This window comes from Delphinus delphis, chromosome 12, assembly GCF_949987515.2.
Source record: "Delphinus delphis chromosome 12, mDelDel1.2, whole genome shotgun sequence".
NCBI lineage: Eukaryota > Metazoa > Chordata > Mammalia > Artiodactyla > Delphinidae > Delphinus > Delphinus delphis.
In genome coordinates, this window is record NC_082694.2 from 69,407,838 (window position 1) to 69,430,533 (window position 22,696).

The window sequence follows — 22,696 nt, forward strand, 5'->3', positions numbered from 1 at the left end:
TTTTCTCCTAACACCATCATTAACACCATCATTCCCCTCCATTTATTTTTCATTTATCTCTTTAGATCAGTATAAACTCACAGATTATTTTATTCAATGGGCTATAATACATTACTGTCATTTATTTGGATGCTCAAACTGTCCCAGTATTGGCCATTGGGAGCCCCTTTCAGCTGGTTCCTATGTCTTTTATGACACATCCCCAACATTCTTGGAGAAGTTCCTTACTTTCTGGTGTAAAAAGATGCTCTAGGCTCAACTTGCACCTCTCCTGCCTCCATCTTGGAAAAAGCCATTTCTCTAAGGATTCCTGGTCCTCTTAGGGGAGAGTAAAAAACCTCTTTTGAAGACTAAGCATCATATTAATATTTATGATAAAAGAGGACTGAAGTAAAGTCAGGAAAGAACAAAAACGAGCCCCCTCGGTGATTATGACTAATAAGTAGGGGTCAGCAATTATGAGCTAGAGCTCCCTTTTTTTAGTACTTGAATTTTATTTTATTTTTTTATACAGCAGGTTCTTATTAGTTATCAGTTTTATGCATAGAGCTCCTTTTGTAAACAAAGTTTTATCAGAAGACAACCACACTCACTCACTCATTTACGTATTGTCCGTGGCTGCTTTCATGCTGCAACAGCAGAACTGAATAGTCTTGACTGAGACTGTGCAGGTGGCAAAGTGTAAAATATTGGCCCTTACAGAAAATGTCTACTGATCCCTGCTAACAAGTATCTACATGGTAGAGACAGGATTACCTGTCATGAGGAAGAGTGTGACTTGGAGATACTGTAAACAAGACAAATACTTCTCCCTAGAGGTCACAAGGCAGCACCTTTATCCATGCAAAATAAGCTACAAACTTAGAAAAACTGTCACATGTCATTATGTAGAATCTGGTTGTAAAGCTAATAATAAACGGAGGGGTGGTTATCGTGGGACCTAGAAAAAAAAGTGCCTGGAAAGTAAAACTATGTTAGTGCAATTTTAACATTACCCAAGGAGTGGCACTCTGTTTAGTTGACACTGGCATTCTAGTCACTAGGACAGTGCCTCTTCTAGTGGAGAGGGGAGAATTAATTAAGCTTGACCAGAGTGTGATGATATATCATTTATTAACATCTTGCAACTCTATTTGCTCTGATTTTATGCTCACAGAGCAAGCTCTGATTGCTTTTCTGATTTTCAAGGCCCCGTATAGGGAAGAAGTACATCCCTTGTATTAAATGTACTTTCTGGTACAAATGTGCCTGAGCAAATAAATATAAGTCGGTTTTCTCAGGGCTTAGTGACCTTAAGTAGAGCTGATCATTAAAGTATCAGATCTGAAGACCTGAGAGGCTAGATCCTGAGCTGTGTCATTTCCCTTAGAATATGGCACAAAACAAAACAGTGAAAACAGACAGATCGATCGTCAATACACCTCTTTCAAAGCGGGCGATGCAAAAGTATGCTGAAATGTTGGACAGCTCCCACCTACAAAGATTAGGGCTCTAGCCAAATCCTGAGGTATCTGGAAGCATTCCTTAAAGTCAATATTCTCAATAAGCTTCTGTCTTGTGAGAAGAGCCCACCCTCTACGCAGGAGAACGTGGCTCTTAAGGTGTCCATTATAGTTCTGGCTTTCCTGCTGAGCATGAACTTTCAGACCCAACCAGTGGCCAGGACCAAGCTGGGCCTACACTAGTAGGACAAAGGACCAGAACGGCCGTATTTCCTAAATCTAGCAAGCGTCAGTGTGGGTAAGGCTGAGAAGGGGGCAGAGGGCTCAGCAGCTGGTCCTCAACCTGCCATTTCACTGGGCAGGGAGTCACACCCATACGCACTAAGTGATTACAGCAGAGTGTTTTAAAACCACAACAGGAATTCAGGGCAAGGGCAGTGACTTACATTAGTGTTTTTAATTCTAAAGCATGGTGCAAAGTAGGTGCTTAATGTTTGTTGAGAGATCTGTTTTCTCTTCCCCTCAAACAATCCATCCACAACTTCTAGAATAGGTTAGTATTAAAAAAAAATCTGAGAACATGACTCAGTGAGAATGAGTGTCCTGCTTCCCATAAAATATGACTTGAAAACCTTTTTTGGACAAAAAGCATTGCTGTCGTTTTTAGATGTAAATATAATAAACAGGAACATATCTCATTTATTCTTCTCCCTTACTTACAGGAGGAATAACAGTTTCTGATTTCCCCAAATCATGAGGCTAAACAATTACACATCCAGTTTTTCATAGGAAGTTGGCATAAAGGAAGGATGTGTGAGGGTTGTTGTTGGTGGTGAAGGACGGGAAATCAATTTTCATATGTATGGTCCTGGGGCTGATCAACCAAGCCTCCCTGGACTCTGTTTTAGATCTTCTAAATTCAGTAAGTACACATTGTGTATCCACCATGTGTCAGGGACAGTGTCGGGCACCGGTGACAGGCAGATGAACAGGATGCCATCCCTGCCATCAAGGAGCTCACAGCTGACCCACGGAGAGAGACACACAGAATGATGACACATACAAGGGCTACAAAACCAATCCATTCTTCCCTGGTAATTATTTGAGCAATTACTCTCTTGGTAATCACTTTAATTGTTATTGAATTTGAAAAAGTAAAAAAGTGGTATTGAAATTCAAATACTATAGATGTGTATAAAATAAAAAAATGTCCTGGTATCAGGTACGTGTATTCTTCAGATCTTTTAATATACATACTCAAACTATGTATACACACATTTGTTCCATTGTTTAAAGAAACTATAAACATTCTATGACCTTTTTTCCCTTTAAAAATATCACGGTTACTTTTCCATGCAGTGTACAGAGGTTCACCTCATTCTCTGATGGTTGCATAGTCTTTTGTACCCAAGAATAATTAATTTCTCTGAAAAGGTTAGGGAAAGTTTTGGGCAAAAGGTGATACGTGATCTGGCCTTGGGAGAAGAACTGGAGTTCATCATAGTAAGAAAAGCCGATGCTTGTGAGGAAGGAAGGGAGTGGGGACAGCCCGAGCGCACATGCGAGGTGTGGAAACACACAGCGTCTTTGAGGGACCATCAGCAGTCTGGAACACGCTGTTCCTCGAACTTTGCTGTGCATCAGAAGCACCTTGGGAGTTTCTTAAAACTAGCTGTGCTGTCTCCTACCTTGAGACTCAGCAGGTTGGTGAACCCAAGTCTTTGCTCTTACCAATACACTAGTCTGTCTCCCCTTCTATGACAGTGTGGATTCACACCGTCCTCCATAAGACAAGGCAAATGAAGGCCCAGAAAGCCCCCATGGTGGCACGGGAGAAAATCCTGGCGTCCTTACATTTTACTCTCACTTGGCCGTTTCATTCTCAGTCTTCTAGCATCCTCTCCCACATCAACTTTTCACTTTGTCGTTTTATATCATCTTTCATCTGAGAAGTTCAAAGTATTCCCAATGTTGACATCATGGCTGGGCGATGGGAACAGGTAATAACCTCATTTTATAGAAGGATAAATAGAGGCACTGGGGAACTCAACTTCCTACCACAGTGAGTGAACACGGAAGTTGAGAACAGAATTCAAACCTGCCTTTCATCCTGTTCATGATATTATTGTCCCTTCCCCTGAATTACAGACTTTGGATCACTCTTCTCATTAATCGAGGCAGTATGTGGAAAGCATCCTGCACAGTATCCAGCTCACAGCAGAGACAAGCCATTTCTCCCCTGGTAACAACCAAGTAGGAGCTGCCCAGGGCCTCCGGAGCTTAGTGGGTGTTTCCTGATGTGCTGCTCAGACCAGTGAGCCAAGAGACACACCACGTAACAGTGGCACTGGCAGTTAGAACCTGGCCTCCAGCCGGTCCGTCTGCCTAGGAGAGGAGAGTAGTGTGGTCTATAGAGAGGTGGCCCTAGGATGATGGGTTCTTTTTTGTCCCCTACCTTGAGCTTCATGCTCTAAACTAGAGCATGTATCCAATAAGCTGCTTCTTTTTAAAGTGAAATTCATTAATTGGAGTCTCAGACCTTTGTGTTATGAAGAGAGGAGCTGAAGCAGAATTAAGCCATTAATTATCTGGCGAGGTTCCAAAGCACTCACCATAGCTTCTCATCGTGTTTCACAAGCATGTAGGACACCTTGGTCTAATGGCTCGTCCTAGAAATGAGTTTGAGTGGTTAGGAACACAAACACTTCTGCCCTAACGGACTATTCTCTGATCCCTTTATTGGTTGTCAAATCTCCTTTTAACACTCTCCAGCTTTATATTCAATCATGAAAAACCTTTTCAAAATAGGCCTTGAGTGTTTTCTAGTAGATAATTTTAATGTTGAGAATTAATTCTCTTCCTCCTGTCCTAACTCTACTTCTTTGAAGTCAGCATGCCTTTCATCTGTAAATATGAAAATAAACATGAATAATTAATGACTTATCATCCTCTCCAAGTAGGAAGTTTTATTCACTTCTGAGGAAGAAATAATTATTTCCCAGAGTCAGAGAGACAGGTAGGAGCAGAATGGGGACTCTGCTTCTGATGGTCTTGATGTGTGTTCAGACTGCCTCGAGTAATTCCACCTGCCTTCAAGAGCAACTATCACTGGGTTGCTCTCTCTTGAGTACTGACCCCTCTACTGGAAATAGAGTGGAAATAGGTGGAAATATGTTTCAAACGGTGCATCTTCAGCTTCTCACTCTCTCGTCTGACCAACACCCCCATGAACCACTTCCATCTTCTACGATGGAGCCATAACATCTCCCACATGCCCTGTACGCTGAACTCCCCAAGCCATTACAATGAACTTGCCCCATTACCTCTAACCCCAGTACCATGTATACTTCTTGTGACTCATCCTTTGGCTCATCTCCAACAGGGCAACAGTTCTATGACTGATGGCTGCATGAAATGCCCTTACAGACCCATTCAGTTAGGCTGCTTGATAAGCACCAAAGGTGAAGGCTGTAGGAGACACCCCCGCCACATGTCGTCACCTCGAAAGCTTAAAGGGAGAACTTCACCTTGCCTAGCTCACGTTCATACCCCATCTCTTTAAAAAATTTATTTATTTATTTATTACCATTTTCTGCCTAGAAGAACCTGTGAGTGTAATGCATTCCATGTTTACTACCTCTGCAAAAGACGTGTTTCCTTTGATACTGCCTTTCTCACTTCAGGGAGTAGCATCTAATTTGAACACTCAGGGATGTGGTAAACAGATCCATCATTCTTTTTTCTTTTTTTTTTTTTTTGCGGTACGCGGGCCTCTCACTGCTGTGGCCTCTCCCATTGCGGAGCACAGGCTCCGGACGCACAGGCTCAGCGGCCACGGCTCACGGGCCCAGCCGCTCCACGGCATGTGGGATCCTCCCGGACTGGGGCACGAACCCGTGTCCCCTGCATTGGCAGGCGGACTCTCAACCACTGCGCCACCAGGGAAGCCCAGATCCATCATTCTTACCCACACCCTTTAGGATCTGCAGACTGTGGTAGGCCCCCACAAAATGTCATTGTCCTAATCCCTGGAACATGTGAATATGGTACCTTAAGTGGCAAAAGAGGCTTTGCAGATTAATTAAGTTAAGGATTTTGTGATGGGAAGATTAGTCTGGATTATCCAGGTGGCCCTAACATAATCACAGGGGTCCTTATAAGGGGGAAGGGAGGGGTAAGAGAGAAGATGTGATGATGGCAGCCAAGGTCGGAGTGATGCAGGGCCACAAGCCAAGGAATGCAGGCAGCCTCTAGAAGCTGGAAAAGGCGAGGAAAGGATCTTCTCCTAGAGCCTCCAGAAGGAACACAGCCTTGCCAACACCTTGATTTTTAACCCACTGCATTGGTTTCCTAGGGCTGCTGTAGCAAATTGCCACACACTGGATAGCTTAAATGAACAGAAATTTATTCCCTCACTGTTCTGGAGGTCAGAAGTCCAAAATCAAGGTGTCAGCTGGGCTGCACTCCCTTTGCAGGCTCTAGGGGGAATCTGTTCTTTGCCTTTTCTAGTTTCTGGTGGCTCCAGGCATTCCTTGGCTTGTGACCACATCACTCCAGTCTCTGCCTCTGTGGTCACACTGTCTCCTCCTCTTCTCTCTCAAAACTCCCTCCATCTCTCACTTATAAGGACACCTATGACTGAATCTAGGGCCCACCCAGATAATCCAGGGTAAGCACCCCCTTTCAAGATTCTTAATCACACCTTTTGTCGTATAAGGTAATATTCACAGGTTTTGAGGATTAGGACTTGGGGAGACAATGTTTGGCCCACTATACCTATTTCAGACCCCCAGAACCGTAAGATAATAGATTTACATTGTTCTAAGCAACTACGTTCATGGTAATCTGTTATAGCAGCAATAGGAAACTAATACACAGACTGATCATATCTCCTCTCACTTGGATTCTCTAAGCTGAGGAGTCCCTCTTTGTTGTCCTACTCTGTGGAGATGGCTCTGGGTTATGCTGGTTGTTCTGTGACCTTGGCACTGGCCTAGGCCAGACCTGAGGTGGTGGAGCCTACCTCTCCCATGTTACCTCTACGAGGATGGCTTCACTTACTCAGATCCACACTGTCAGAACATGGAGAAATGAGATGTACAGAAGAGAACCTAGAACTAGAATACCGTGAAACATCTCCTGAGCTGGGAGGATGGCCCAGGTGGGATTCGGACTGACTCGGAGGAAGAGCCAACATCCTTCCCCAAAGGGAAGAAAAGAGTTTCAACAGCACATATCCTAACCTCCCTCAGGGCTGAAGCACATCTATCTAAATGGTACTAAGCAGCTGATAACTAGGCTGGGGAAGGAAGAATTCAGAACCTGGGAATGTCCCTTCTACTCCTTCAGTGTTTCAGTGAATGTAGGCAATTCAGCTAGCAATCCTGACACATTTAGACATCTGTAGGTAAGTCTAGCTGAGGCAGAGTTTTATTCTGCTTAAACAAGTCACTGGCCCTATGTTTCAGCTTCTTCACTAGCACAGTGAAAGCATCTTCCAGGGATGAATTCAAAACAAAGTTCCCTGACGTTATTTCAGTGTCTTGGAAATAGTGCTACTGGGGACAAAACCAAATATGATGTTACCTGGGACAATGGAAAGTGCTTTCCACGTGTATCTTGCACTGGTTCTTGAACATGACTACTGGAGACATTGTAAGTGGACAGGATCTTAACGTAATTAAAAACTGGAAGAAAATGTAGCAATGCATTCACCGTAGCAAACAACAGTGGTGGCAACAGGTTTTGTGAATGGAGGGGCTTGGGGCTGGTAATCTGGTGGGAAGAGGGAGACAGAAGAGAGTCTTGAAACTGTGTTTGCAGAACCACACACGTTTGTATTTGGACTATGGGTTCACCTGGGTGGCTCCGCAAGCTGGCAGTACTAAAGCCCGCCATGGCCACCCCTTGATGCCACTATTGTTCGAGTGGTGGAATTACAATGGCTTTAATTTCCTTGTTTACTTTTTTCTATCTTTTCCCTTTTTTCTATAAATGAAAAATAGTAGGATCTCATGTTTTTAGAAAGAAATAATAAATACGTTAGAGTATATATGCAGAAAAAAAGCTGGAATATTCAACAAAATTGTGGCACTGATTTCTCCTTGGGGGACAAGGTTATGGAAGACTTCTACTTTCTACATTAAGCATTTCTGTAATGTTTTAATTTTAAAATATTGTAAAGGCAATTTTGACTTACATTTGTTATCCAACAAAGGTTTTTTTGATGACTACTATACACTAAAGGCATTAGTTAAACGCACCTTGCTCTAAGAAATTTTTCTGAAATATGGGCTAGGTGATAGTGATTTTTGAGAATAATTTTTTTTTTAATTCATAGGAAAGCTAATGTATGGATACAAATTAGGACGCACGGATTATTAGGGTGAGAATGAGACAAGTGATACAAAAATTCTCAAGGGTGTTGTTCAGAGGAATGACAGGACTTGGCAGCTCTCTGAAGAATCCTTTTCCAAACCCTAAATCTCCAACAGGGGGAAAAGGACCAGAGGTGAGAGGCGGCTGCTGCAGTAAAGGCTTCTCTGTCCTTTCTCTTAGCTCGCCTCCTGCCCTCAACCACCAAGGGCGGCTCAGGTGCCTGAGAAAGCTTCCTAAGGAAGCCAATTGGCAGCCTCTCGGGAGAGACTTTTAGAAGAGGCTGTCGATGCCAGAAGACCAAACAGTTCTAGGAGCTCTAAAACATCTAGTTATTATCCCCTCGTCCCTCCCAAAGAGGTCATCTGCTCCAGGCAGGAAGGAACATGATTTCCACAGAACAGCTAGATGCTGCCAGCACTGTCTGAGCTCAGATGATGAACTCTGAAGATGAAGCAGCAAATCGGACGTCCTTACGTCCTCCCGACAGGGCCTCAGGGCCTCGGAAACAAAGTCCTCTCGAGTTACGATCTTTAGCACATCCCAGAACAGCTCTGGGCCAAGGCAGTGCCTGGCTGGGTCTTGCTAATGGAGCCTTCCAGGCCATGGGGAGTCCTCTGGGCTACAGTCAGAGGCTCGTCACGTCTGGGAAGGCGCGGGGTACTGATTCTACCTGTTGTGAGGCTGGCTAGGTTCGGAAAGACGCCTCAAGAAGCAGATAAGTTCTCTGGAAGCTGGGGGGCGGGGTGAGGGCGCTACAGGAGGGAGAGGAGCTCTGGAGTCTATCCTGGGAACCCAGGGGACTCCTGGGTCATGGGCTGGCTGCCCACACCCAGGGGAGTGGGAAATGGGCCCTTGGGAGATCTTACACTAGGCAAGTCGCCTTTGTCTTTATGTGAGCACAGATTACGTGGAGGGTTTGGTCTCTGAACGTCCTGTCTCTCTGTTACTGGAAAGGTACCTCTGCCCAAGTGAGGCCTTGCTGAATAGGGTGGTGGTATCTGTCCTCTTCTTCCCTTCTCCCTCTCAGGGGAGCTGGTTTGGCCTTCCCGGTTTCCGGTGCCACTCCTTGCTAACGTGGAGACCGAGAGGTCCAAGAGCCGCTCCTTCTGTTACTTTTGTCCAGTAGGGACGAACGTGAGGGCTCTTGGTTTATTATTGCAACCACTATCTAGTCACTCCTAGGAACTGCCTCACAGAACTAAGGACTGACAGCAACAAAGTACCCCTCAGAAATCCACTCGTTCAGCAATTATCTGTTGAGCCTCCACAATTTCTAGGTCTCATATGGGTGAGTCAGTCAGTCTTGATCCTTGATTCATGAAGCCTGTTACCTAGTGAAATAGGTAAGTAGTAATAAAATCATACAAATAACTATGTAATTATAATCTCATTAAGTGCTGTATAGTAAACATATACGACTAGGGTGTTTTGAAAGCAATGGCTTTCTGCCTCTTAGTGAAAGATACATTTTATATTCAATCCAATACATACACAAACACGCACACCCAGACATAGATAATAAAACAAAAGTTCCATTAAACAGTTCTTACTCTTACTATGAGTGATGCCCTCTGATATTTTCTGGTCTTTTCATTTGTTTGTTTTTTTTTTTTTTTGGCTGTACCGCGTTGCTTGTGGGATCCCCGACCAGGGATTGAACCTGTGCCCCCTGCAGTGGAAGCACGGAGTCCTAACCACTGGACCACCAGGGAGTTCCCTGGTCTTTTCATTTAGAAAATGCTGGTTACAACCCAATAAATTGGTCTCACAACCAATTAGTGGTTGTCATCTACCATTTGAAAAACCCTGTCATGGGGTCCCCAACCTAGAGTGGAGTGAGGATGGAGGTTACAGAACACTTTCCCCTAGGGAAGGACATTTAGGCCAAGACACAGTGAGGTTACGGAGACTCTGCCCAAAAAGGCCAGGAAAGAATGCTCCAGACAGAGGGAACAGCATATGCAAAGACCCCTCATTTAATAGAAAAGGAAAGTGGAGATCAAGGAAGAGATGTGCCTTGTTCAAGGTCGTGTAACTCTAAGCCCAAGTCTCCTAACTCCGAGTTCAAGGTTCTTAAGCGTACTGCAGCCTATTAGCTGTAGTCTTCCTCTTCATTTTGCTACTGATGGGCCAAGGGCTAATTATTCAGACCTAGGCTGACTAGGAGGGAAGAGAAAGGAGCAACGGCAGGGGGCTATGTTTACAAAGGGCCCGTTTAATTCTCCATGCAAAACAATGCATCTTAGTGCCTACCCCACCTGGCTTGAGGCCTGCACTGGTGAGCTGTTTGTTCCTTCCTGGTAGGGGCTGGCTGGGAGCCGTACTCCTGCTTAGTCCTGGCTTTAATGAAACACCATTTACAAAATGTCCAGGCAAGGTTTAGACTCAGCTGAAGGCCCTGGAAAGGAGGCAGAGTGCTGGCCCTGGCTTTTCCACGTCCCTGTGTTGGTGTTGGCACTCCCTTTCCATGTGTTTCCACCTTGCTCAGTTCCCTGCTTGGCCCCTGTGACTGCTATGCATGGTCAGCTGTGTAAAGGGCTTTAGTTGTGCGGTATGATGGTAATGTGAATATGGCAAGTGGAATAGAGGCCACAACCAAGGGTGTCAGTCAGAGTCAGGGTCAAAGTGGATGATCTAGGAGGACATGAGAAGGAGACCAGTCACAGGAGGCAAGGGCCTTAGGCCAAGTTTCAAAACAGGCAAGAGAGAAACAGAGCTGCTATATACAGTTGTACAGTTTGTACACTGCACAAAGCACCCAGGGAGGGGATGAGTGAGGCTGAAACGGAACCCACAGTCCACTCACAAAACTGCGTCCCTGGCAAGGGGCTGTATCTGCCTGGAGGAAGAACCTTCACGGACAGAGGCCAGAGAGGAATGGCTCGGTAGGGCTCCCGGGCAGAGTCGGAAACAGCCAGGCCCACACAACAGTGCATTGAAAATATGACTGCCGAGCCTAGGGAAGGTCAGCCTGCTCAGGCTTCAAACACTAAAACCATGTGGGTGGATAAGGGCTGGTGGTTGGGTGCCACTCCGCAGCGACAAGCTGTGACCACAGGAGCAATGGCTGAAACCAAAGACACCTCATGGTGCAAGCCCCTTATCAAGCCGGACTCTGTGAAGCTCCTCCACCTTCGTTTCTCCTCCATCAAGCCCAGAGGTAATCCTGCCACACCCTGGAAGCACAGCGCTACACCAGAGATTTTAGCTACAAACATGTTGCTAGTAATACGTGCCCATATGTTAAGGGAAGAGACAACAACAACAAACAACAACAACAAAAACACCCCCAAACATTCTACAAAGGTGAATAATTAAAAGCAAAAACAGCCTCTTAAAATTAAAATCTTCCTCTGTCAGAAACCTCCTCACGGCTCATCACTCACCTTCCAACCCCCCTTTCTGTTCTCACTGGAGCCTGTAATTACTTTCCCCCTCATTCTGCTGACAACCAGTGCCTGTCTTAGATTTGCAGTGCTTCCTTCCACCTCTGACCTTAGGGCCAGCTGCTTCACTGCCATCTCAAACTCTGCCTCCCCAGAAACCTTGCCCCGAGCACGCTAAGCCACCCCCATCCTCGTGCTGCCCCACTTACTGCTGCTTCTCCAGGCTAGAGGACTTCAGAGACTTAGCTCTTAGGAATTCATGGGCCCAACTCAGCCCTCACCCTTGCACAACAAGACTTTCATTCACCTCTCAAACGCCCAGGCTCATTTCTCACAGTGGTTAATTCAGACCTTCAGGACCTCGCCCCCGACCTCAGCAAGCAGCCTTGGCTCTGTCTCACTAAGGAAAAGGTCTTTTATTAGTAGGAACTCCAGTTATCTCCCCTGGACTTCACCCTGCAAGTCAGGGGTACAAAGAGCTATACACTCTCCTCCTATCAGTCTCAGAGGAAGGGAGTCCTTCCCTCTCCTGCAAAGTCATCCCTTCCCTGGTGTTCTCAAGATCTTTCCTATTTGCTCGCTTTCTCTCTTGTATGTGGATTATTTTCCTCAAATAACTCCTTTTCCTTTCCACCATCACACATGCTCATGTCTCCTTATTTTCAGAAATTATTCCAAGTCAATACTAAACTCTTACTCTGACTGTAAGTTTATTGGATCACCATGGAGAACAATGTGTAATAAGGCCATTAAAACAACAACAACAACAACAACAAAAAAAAAACAACAACAATATGGAAACAATCTAAGTGTCCATCAGTGGATGAACGGATAAAGAAACTGTGGTATATATACAGAACGGAATATTATTCATCCAAAGAAAAGAAGGGAATCCTGCCATCTACAACACGGATTGACCTTGAGGGCATTATGCTAAAGGAAGTAAATTGGACAGAGAAAGACAAATACTGTATTATCTTGCTTATATGTGAAATCTAAAAACACTGAACTCATAGACACAGAGAACGGATCGGTGGTTGCCAGAGGTCGGGGTGGGGGTGAGGGAACTGGGTGAACGTGGTCAAAAGGCACAAACTTCCGGTTATAAAATAAATAAGTCCTGGGGAATATAATGTATAGCATGGTGACTATAGTTAATGATACTGTATTATGTATTTGAAAGTCGCTAAGAGAGCAGATCTTACAAGATCATAACAAAAATAACTGTAACTATGTATGGTGATGTAGGTTAACTAGGCTTATCACGGTGATCCTTTTGCGGTGTATGCAAATAGTGGATCGTTACTTGCACACCTGAAACCAATATAATGTTATATGTCAATTATATCTCAATTTAAAAAAACCTAACATGGTTTGTACCATTTGCCTCAGTAACTCTGCTTTATAGGATATACCTCTGAAGAAATAACCCAAGAAGGAAAAAAAAGGAATTTGTACAGTGATGTTCAGAGCAGAGATACTTACGCTTGCAAAATATTGGAAATACCCTAATTGCCCAATAATAGATCGATGGTTAAGCACATTTTGGTATCACTATGACGGAATACCACAGAGGGAAGGGGATGTTTGCAGTGACAAATCTATGGATTATGCTGATATAGAGAAATCTATAGATGAAGCACACTTCAATACACAAAAACTACATAAACAAAAACTACATGCTTACTAAAATTTTATATATGTTTGATGATAAGGAACAGAATTGTAACAAAAAAAGTTTGATCCCGCTGCTTCTTCTGGTTACTACTTTTCTCCCCTTCCCTGTTGCCGTTCTCTGGTGACTATCTATTGCCTCTACTTGCTCTGTACCCAGTTCCCTGCTTAACGCTACCCAATCTGGCTTCCATCTCCAGCGTTTCACTGGAGTGACACCCTTGCCATGATTTTCTTCTGGATGAATCCTTGAGTCTAGTTAAACCAGCAGCACTGAAGCTCTCTTCCCTTGCTCTGAAACCTCCTACTTCCCCACATTGCTTCACTTTTTTCCTAATTATGGACAATTCTCAAAGCTTACTACTTGGGGCTCTGGTCTTTGTGCTCTGTACCCGAGACCCCTGGAGAAACCCCCTTTCAGGGAAGCCATCGCTCCTGTGTTGTTGACTCTCACACCCATAGCTCCATCCAACCTCATCCTCAGCTTCTGGGCTTTTGTGATCACTCCACTTGGATGTCTCCAATTGTCATCTTTAGTTCTCCATGCCTAAACCAAAACTTATCTCCAAACTGTCTCTTCAACTTCCTAATTTCTGACTAATGTTCCCAATGTTGTGCAAACTCTCACAGCCTCAGTCTGGTAAAGGTGACCTACTTATGGTCCTTGGCCAGTCACTCCTTCCAAGACGTGGCACCTTGCCTCGCGGAAAGCCCTCTCTGGTGTCCTGTCTACTCAAAGCCTTCTCATCTTCAGGACAAGCTCAGGGTCTGCTTCCTTTGTGAAGTCTTTTCTGATTACTCCAGTTCACAATGATTATTTTCCTCTCAGAGCCCTTTTTGAATTTAGACTCTGTAGTGCTAGTGACTCACAATATGCTGTTCTTTTCATTTCTTTTGCCTGAACTCTCCTACTCACCTGTCCTCTGGTGGGTGGGATCCTGTGCTACCCTGCATACCCAGCTCCGATATGCTTCCCTCTCTGAAGGCTTCCCCAGCTCTTACACGCTCAGGGTCACTCTTCTGCCTGGGTTACCAAAGCACCCTTTCCCATCACTGCTGGCGTTCCCACCCCATTGTGTGATAGCGATTTATATAATTTTGTGTCCAATTCTCCTGCCAGAATGTTAGCTGAGTTCCTTAAGGGCAGAGACCATGGCTTATACCACAAAGGAGCACAGATGTATTATCAATATTATCAACTCCCATGTCGTCATGCACGCTAATCATTCCACACATCCACCTTAGCTTCCAAACCAGACTGAAGTTTCTCATGGACAGGGGTTGAATCTCATTTCTTTTATACCCCATAATGACTCAGAATACAAAACAGAAAGGACTTGGAGAGATCTTATTGAGAGTATACTTAGAATAAGGCCTTAAGAAGACAATATGCAAATTTATATGAATAACCTATAAACCTGGAAACTATACTATCTGGGGAATACGAATGTTATCAACTCTCAAAACACTGTACCTTGCTATTTTAGGGCCAGCATAACACATCTCTGTACTTAGCAGTGGTCCTGTCACTTAAAGGTGTTAATAGGATGCCCAAACTGGGAGCTTTCAGCGGTGAACTCTACCCAGCTAAAATCAGGACAGATCACAGACTGAATCAGAGACCCTGATAAGTGGCAATAATCTGCAGGGACGGGAGTGGGGGCTGACGGCCGTCTGCCAAGAGTCTGGTGCTGCAGAAAAGTCTAGCTACACAGTGCATGTTACACCACCGGAGATAAGCCTTCAGTGAGACACGCCCCATATGGGAAGGGTATTTCATTTCATCCAGTGGCCCCAGGCCTGCCCCTTTCACATGGCACAACACACAGCAGTTCAGCTATGATCCTGCTGACTCAGAGCAGCGGAGATTTCATTCCTCACCAGGCAGGAAACACCATTTAAATTACCAGGTGACCTGGACAACACCCTCAAGAGAAGATGAATGCTTCTCCCACAGTCGCTCTTTCCAGGTGGTGGAGTGTCCCCAGCGAGCCACACCCAAAGACATGTTCACTAATAATCCCAGGTGGCAGGGTAGGCCTCCACCCTGTCTGGGACAGGTGTCTGGGGAGTCAGAACCACTTGGAAGAAGAGGCAGACCCTGCTCAGAAAACATTTACACAGCAGCACAGGCCGAGCTGTGTGATAGACCACATGGTTCCTCAGCTCTACGTCCCGGCGCTCAGAGGTGGGCCGACACCACCACAGGTAGAGGGCAGGTATCAGCCCACTGGACAGGCCACAGAGATGATGCACAGTGTGTGCGTGGATGGGAAAATGAACGAGAGGACAGCAGCGGCCGGGCCAGCCCCTCCCATCCCAGTCAGCAGCTCCAGGGACCGGCCCAGCCCATCCCCGCAGTGGGCTTCTGCTGCCAGGTGGCCACCCAACCTTCTCCACCCACGCCTGGAAGAAAAAGGGCCTCTGAGCTGAGGGGGGAACAGAATATGGCCAGGGCAAAGGGAGGAAGGAGGCTGCTGCAGGCCTGGGTGGAGTCTTTCAAAACAGATAGTTCAGATAGGTGCACAACTGCCAAAACGAGGGAGAAAGCCTCAAATAAGGCCCCTGAGACATGGGGGAACCAGGACACCAGAGAATCTGCAAAGACAGGGGGAGAAAAAGTCCACCCAAATGGAGCCCTGTGCTACACGGGGTTTTACTGAAATCTGATAAATCTAAACAGCAAAAGTTAAGAGGCAAAGAAGACTATATTGTAAGACACTTTCTTTTCATAATTTTTTTTACGTCTCATTTGAGTCAAGAGAGACTACTTCATTTGGACGGTTGGAATTGAGAGTTTCTAGACTACGGTTTTAAGTCACACACCCACACAGTAACACTCCGGGCACGCTCTCTCTCGAAGAAGAAATGAAGTACTATCTAAAGGAACACCTTTGAGAAGTGTTTACCTTGAATCATGACCATAGTGAAACAAAATAATAAAAAATTAAATACCTTGAGATTTTCTTAGCAATTGCTCTACTACATGGAAACTATACAGCGCTGGTTTAAAAATTTTGTAATGAAAGTTATAGCTGTTTAATGCAGAAAAGTTTGGAACACACTGAAAAGCACTCAGAAAGAAAAGTAATCTCGTTACTTAAAGATAATCACTTATGGTTTTGGCATATGCCCTTCTAGTACCTTTCCATATATTTTAAAATAAAGTTGGTATCATTCTTGCCACACAATTTTGCATCCTTTTTTTCATTGATTATATCAAAAGTTTCTGATATCAAAAAATAGTCTACAAGATTTTTGATGCCTGTGCAGTATTTCATCTAGGTGAACTGACCAATGCCTAATTATTGATCCTTTTGGTTGTTTTAACTATTTGCTGTTATTAATAATGATTATAATTAATAATGTTGCATTAATAAAAATCACTGTATAGGTATTTTTATATACATCTCTGATTTTCGCAATACTCCTAGAACAGCAATCTCTGATCTAAACATATGCTCCTTTTAACGTTTTTGATACACACTGTCAAAACTACTTGGGCAAATTTGAAGCCATGCTTCTTGCTCAGTTATTTTAAATATATCACACAACTGGTATGTATCCCCTATATACAAGAAATAGTTTCAGGAAAAAAATCATTTTACGTGGAGTCACAACATTTAGATAGGCCAAATCTTTATTTACTTCAGGCAAATAATGTGTCCAGAGCTCAAAACACCGATGTAACGTTATACCCGTTTAGGAAAGTTGGTAGGGCACGATGCTAGTGAGAACAAGATATTGGACTTAGGCCAGTATTAGCCAGTCAACTCTACACAGAGGAAAAACCATCCTTGGCCACAGGAAGCCTCACCAACCTTGGCCAACTGTCGCCCAAATCTGTACTCTTGGCCAAAGGGAACACTGCGTGATGGAATGTGGATTACTCATCATAACCCATCCTAACGCTTGGTTAAGCAAGTCAAAGCACGTGTCCAATGATAGGTGTGTCATCTTTCTATAATAAACAGAACACCTGGCTAGGAAACACAACTGACCAACTTAGGAGAAAATTAAAGCTCAATCATACATAACAATTTTGTCAGTTTATCAGTGATTCCTAGGGGAAGCAGTTAATAAATCACTGTGGGAAAGTTGTGCTCTATCAGCCCGATCTGATCTAAAACGCGGCTACCATAACAGAGTAGGTCAGCATTTCAGCTGGGTGCCATTATACTTCAAGCCCTCTTCATGCTAAGTAAGGGGCACAGATTTTTCATAAAGGTCATCTGGTCAGATGCCATTTTCATCAATAGTTGAAAATTAAAATAGCTTATTAGAATAACAATGATTACTTCAACTGTTCAAGAGAAGGAAGGGACAATTCTCAAGAAGGGAATGAAGAGACTAGGAAGAGGTGGTGAGGTAGGAGGTCAGTGAAGTATCCTGGGCTGCCAGGAAGCAGCCACTTTGGAGGGTCCTGTCCTTACCTACGAGCCTGGTTTGGTGCAAACTGGCTTGGCCTGTTTGAAGGAAGCAGTCTAACCCCATCTGCCCCAAGCATTGACGGCTCCAAGTAAAGGCAACTGCTTCTTGCTCACCAAAATGTACTTACTGAAAAACAACCACTACCAACTCTATTGGTCTTCATTAAATTACAAAAGCACACACATGCTTCTTACAACAATTCACAGATAGAGTTATATATGAAAAAAAGGAGTTCTCCTTTGAGTGTCCTTTTCACTCCTCCACACTCAAATTCCACTTCCCAGAGGTTAAAACTATTGTGTTTAAATTTTCAGTCTTAAGATGCCTATTTATGAGTATTTTCTTTCCAAATGAAATTTTTAGGAACTTAAATTCATTTGTGTCCCACCTGAATGGCTTGCCCGGGCTCCCTAATTACGTGGCAGTCTCCGCCTTGACTCCATCTGGAACCGTTGCCATCCCAAATGCCCTCCCTTTACCTCTCCTCACTAGCAAGGAGGTTTCCCTCCTAAGGCAGATAGCTCCTCTCCTGGGCCCTCCAGATCTCCCAGATGCAGAGCTGATCTGAGCAGTCACCAATTAAAGCTACACCTCTAATAGTAGAGGAACTGAATGAAGGCCATTGCGAGCTTGACTCACGAGGGAGAGCTCAGCAGCTTTTCCATTTCAAATTAAGATCACTCCCCAGACTGGCCTCCCCAGCGGAGGACTAACCGCCACCATGACATACACAAACGCACGAAGTCTCTGCTCTCCCAGTCAACTGCTCCCGCCCTGCCAGCCTTTCAGATAACCAGGTCAGCTGAATACATGGAGACAAAGGGGCAGTTCATATACTCCTATTTTGGCAGTTGAAATAACGCTGCAAGTGCCAGGTCTTCACAGGATAAATCCCTCTGTGCATGTCAAACACACCGAGAGGCCTGCTGGGAGATGGGGGTTGCTGAATTGGGGGGCCAAGATGGACTTAGGTCATGATAAAATTTGGAAAGCATTATTTTTTATTTTATACTTTAGTAATATAAATTAATGGTTGCTATCTCTTATTAAGCAGGTACTCTACACACTTCCTTTCATTTAATCCTGTAAAACAGATGGGTAGGGTTTCCCTGGTGGCGCAGTGGTTGAGAGTCCGCCTGCGGATGCAGGGGACACGGGTTCGTGCCCCGGTCTGGGAAGATCCCACATGCCGCGGAGCAGCTAGGCCCGTGAGCCATGGCTGCTGAGCCTGCGCGTCCGGAGCCTGTGCTCCGCAACGGGAGGGGCCACAACAGTGAGAGGCCCACATACCGCAAAAAAAAACAACAAAAAAAACAGATGGGTAGCATTTCAGGCTTGCAGATGAGAAAACTGGCACTCAGGTTCCATAACTCACCCAAGGCCACATGGTCAGGAAGTGGTGGGACTGGGATTTGAACGCAGGTTTGTCTGCTTCCAGAGGCCAGATCACCTCCCTTTCTCAAGGATAGGGGTTAGAAATCTCTATGGCTTCCAGGAACCACAGAAGGTTACATTCTGGGAGCTGGAAGATAATCCAGTTTGCTCCTCCTCTCGGCCCCCTTTCAGCCCTCTCCACCTTGCTTCCTGGAATACAGCAGTAGCCTCACAGATAAGTTGCGAAGACTTCAAACACCCACCTTCGCGTTTGCTTTACGTTAGATGATGCAAATTTAAGAAAGGAAAAACTTCCTTGAAGTTGAAATGCACTGCGTGGGGAAAAAATATTTTTGAGATGGCAAGAATAAATATTTAATTAGACAGTGTGACACTCAATTTCACCTGGCTTTGCAATCAGACAAAAAACAAGCCCTTGTCTACAGGGCTAATTACAGACTACTAAATTATTTTTTATTAAAACCCTCTAGAATATTAAATATGAGGGATGAGGTAACATGGTATTGTAGAATAGCCCTAGACTGGCAATCTGGGTTCTAATCCTGACTCAGCCACTAATAACTACCAACATTAATTTGCATGGTGTGCACAGCTGACAAAATGTTTTCACATACTTTATACATTAGTTGGGTGACCTCAGGCAAGTCACTAACTCTTGGTGTCTCATACTGAAATCTGGAAATGAGAACACTGAGCCATCTGAAGTCCTCTCCACTTCTAACATCCTACGGGGGGGAGGACATGTGCCTTAGGATCTTTACAAATATGTCTGTGAACAAATCAGATGCATTTTGGTTCAGAAAAATTACATTTTCTGCTCAGCTTCTGAAAGATGTTACTTGGCTAAATTCAGGTACAGCTCATACGATGTTTGCTGCCAGCTAGTTGGCTCCGCTTCTGGAGGGTACCATATGAAGGCCTTGGGATGGATTCCCACATAGGAACTTTCCTCTCTTCAACAGCCAACTGCCATGCCTAACTGCAGTCAATCATCTTACATACACGACCCCACAGAGTAGGCTGGCTTAGGGAAAGGACTTAAGGAAATCCGTCCTCACAATGCATGCACTCTCAGGATCATCACATCCCCAGGAATATTATAAATATCATTCTCAGTTCTAAGACACGCAAATCCCTCCTTCAAATCTTGCCGCTTCCTGGCTGTTTTAATGTTCCTGAAATTAGGAGGCACCGTAGACTCAACATGTATATTTTGATCTGGTAGTGTTAAATGAGTTTACCTAAAAGCTGCTGGTAAATTGCTGGTGTGTCTTAGAATCAAGGAAATACAGTGCTACAAGACTACAACATAGATCACATAGATTTAGGTCTAATTTGGTTCAAATCATGTCCCTCTCCCTGATCTTAACAATTACACTCAGTAACAACTGGATAGGCAACGTATGAGACACAGGTATTAGTCTTGTTTCCCAACAGCAGCAGTTTAAAAGGCATTCCATCATTATCTCATAAAACACAGGTATGGATTTTAAAGGCAAATTAACCTATATAAAAACCACTGTGGTGCTCTGGAAATGTCCTATCCCACAGTAAACTGTAAAGGGGACATTTTACTCACACCCTCCTGATCTATCTAGCCTTGACACATTTTCTTGCTTCTTAATTCACAACCCTCCACCCCAGTAATATCGCTGATTCCCAAAATACACTCAACTCAGGAGGAGCAGCTCTCCAGCACAGCTGTCTGCTCCTGCCCTGCTCGGGTATTTCGGTGAGCTATGCAACACAGAGAGGACCACACAGAAGGAATGTAACTCTCAGGCCCCACAGTTCCCATCGCCCCGCAGGCAGGTGCATCCCACCAAACCCCAGACTGGCATTCGAAACAGAAGAAACTGCACTGCTGCATGGGGGCAGTAGTTTTCCTGAACTTCATCTCTATGTTTAAAACTAGGGCGACAGCCGTCTTTGCTACTGTAAACTAATCTGATGGGCATGGGGGCGGGGAGTGGCTCTGAGGAGGCTGCCAATAGGCCATGATTGAGCAAAGTCAAGGCGCAAAATCGTTATTCCTCACCGTTTGCAAGCCAGAAACTCCAAATTTGTGGGTTCTTCACCATGATTTTTAGAACTGAACCATCTACGCCTTTTGCACCCTAAAGTAAAAAAACCCAAAGCCTCTTCTACAGTTTAACTGGGTGATATTTACACACATTTTCTAACAGTACACTGAGATCTGCAAGCAAAAAAAAAAAAAAAAAAGAATCAAAGGAAGTTGGCAATGAGGTACACACAGTAGTTAGGAGCCCTCGAGTTGAGGCACGTTTATTAAGAGACAGCTTCTGGCTGTGCGCACCAACTCTAACTTCAGCTCCATTTCTTCCGAAAAAAGAAAACAGTTTGGGATCCTGCTCTATTCCAAGATCAGGGAATGCACGATGGGCAGGTGGATGGGTAGCAAACATAACCCAGGGAATTGTTCAAATATGCTAGAACCCCTATCAGGTGACAGTCCCCACAGAGACACAGCTGCAGGAAACAGGGGGTGCAAGCCTCAGCCCTACACCAGAGAGAAACCTCAGTTCTCCTCCTCCTTCTCCGCTCTGCACATGTTATGTTAAAACTCACTCTTGCCCAGTTGGTTACCACTTGGAATTTACAGGTATCAGAGATCACAACCCTTCAATATACAAACAGTAAGCATTTGCTACGGGTGTCAGGCCTGTTTCCAAACCTCCCATTATATCCATGTTGTACTACGGGGGGGGGGCGGGGTGGGGAAGGGAAGGGGGCGGGGGGGGGGATGGAAAGCATGTTAAAGAGTACTGCAAGATGCTTATTCACAACAACGCACTGGAAGCGCAGGAACTTCAGCTCCCAAACGCAACCTTTTCTTCCCCTCCCTCCACTCTCTCTAGTCCCTCTCCACAGCGCCCGCCAAAGCCAGAGCTCAGCCCACTAGAAGGCCACCGTGCACTAGAGAGTGCTCACTAAGCAGTAGCTGATCATGATGATGGGGCGGAACGCTTCCCAGCAAATCTACTCGGAAAGCCCCACAAGCTCTTAGCAGCCAGCTAGTACTGTCCAGACCTGCCTCCCCACGCCAGCCGGGGCAGGAGCGTGTGGGTCGGAAACCTGAGGCCCCAACGTTTGGGCAGGCACAACGTCCCCCCTCCCCCAGTCTCCCCTCGCTCTCTCCCTTGTCACTCTTTTTCTGGCATATCACTGGGGAAAACCCGAGAGGCCGGAGATGTCAGGCCCAAGAGGAGTAAGGAGAAGGGACAAGGGCGAACGGGGGGCAGTTTTTTGGGGAAAAGTCTGTCCAGAGCAGAGGTGCGGTAGCGCCGCATCCAGCGGGAAAGAAGCCCCAAGGTGGGTCTGTGGGGAGAGAAGGGGAGGGGGAGTGGCTCGGGGAGGCCTGACGGCTGAGGCCGCGGGGAGCCCGGGAGAGAGGGGTGGAGGAAGGGAGGCGGGCGTGGGGGAGACGCAGTTGGGGGGCGGGTGCGCGGGTCGGGAGGCGAGGGGGGCAACTCGGTTCCCCTCCCCCAGCTCGGGCCCGGGCCTCCCGCTGACTCAGCCCCACGGCGTCGGTCGCCTCGGCCTGGACTCACAGTGCGCGAGATGGCTCCGGCGGAGGCGGCGGGGGAGGGGACAGGCGGCGGGGGCGCTGCGGCGGAGGCTGCGGCTCCGACCGGCGGCTCTGGGGCGGAGGGTCCTAACAGAGGCCGCCGCGGTCTCCGGCTTCAACGCACAGAGACTGCGGGGGAAGAGAGCACTGCGCAGGCGCGATGCGGCCACCGCTGTCAGTCCGAGCGGGGCGGGGCCAGGGCACCAGCCGTCTCCAAGGCAACTGGTTGGAGAGGGAAGGACAGCCCCTACTTCCACCTTGTGTTAGCAACTGCGATGGGAGGTGGGGACGATGAGAACAGTCCCTCTAAGTTGCCATAGCAACAAGGAGAGGACACCGTCTCATAAATTTACGGCGGTATCGAGGGAACGCTCTTACCTTGTCTCCATGGCAACTGGAAA

General features: G+C 45.7%; 1 protein-coding gene across 2 annotated transcripts in view; it reads right to left on the reverse strand.

Moving 5' to 3' along the window:
• The window catches only part of MAPRE3 (microtubule associated protein RP/EB family member 3), a 47,916-nt gene extending 25,473 nt beyond the window's left edge, over positions 1–22,443 (reverse strand). For both annotated transcript variants that reach the window (XM_060026962.1, XM_060026961.1), the window contains exon 1: positions 22,279–22,443. The gene's annotated coding sequence lies outside the window, so the exon portion shown is untranslated. The remainder of the gene's footprint in view (positions 1–22,278) is intronic.
• Positions 22,444–22,696: the final 253 nt, after the last annotated feature.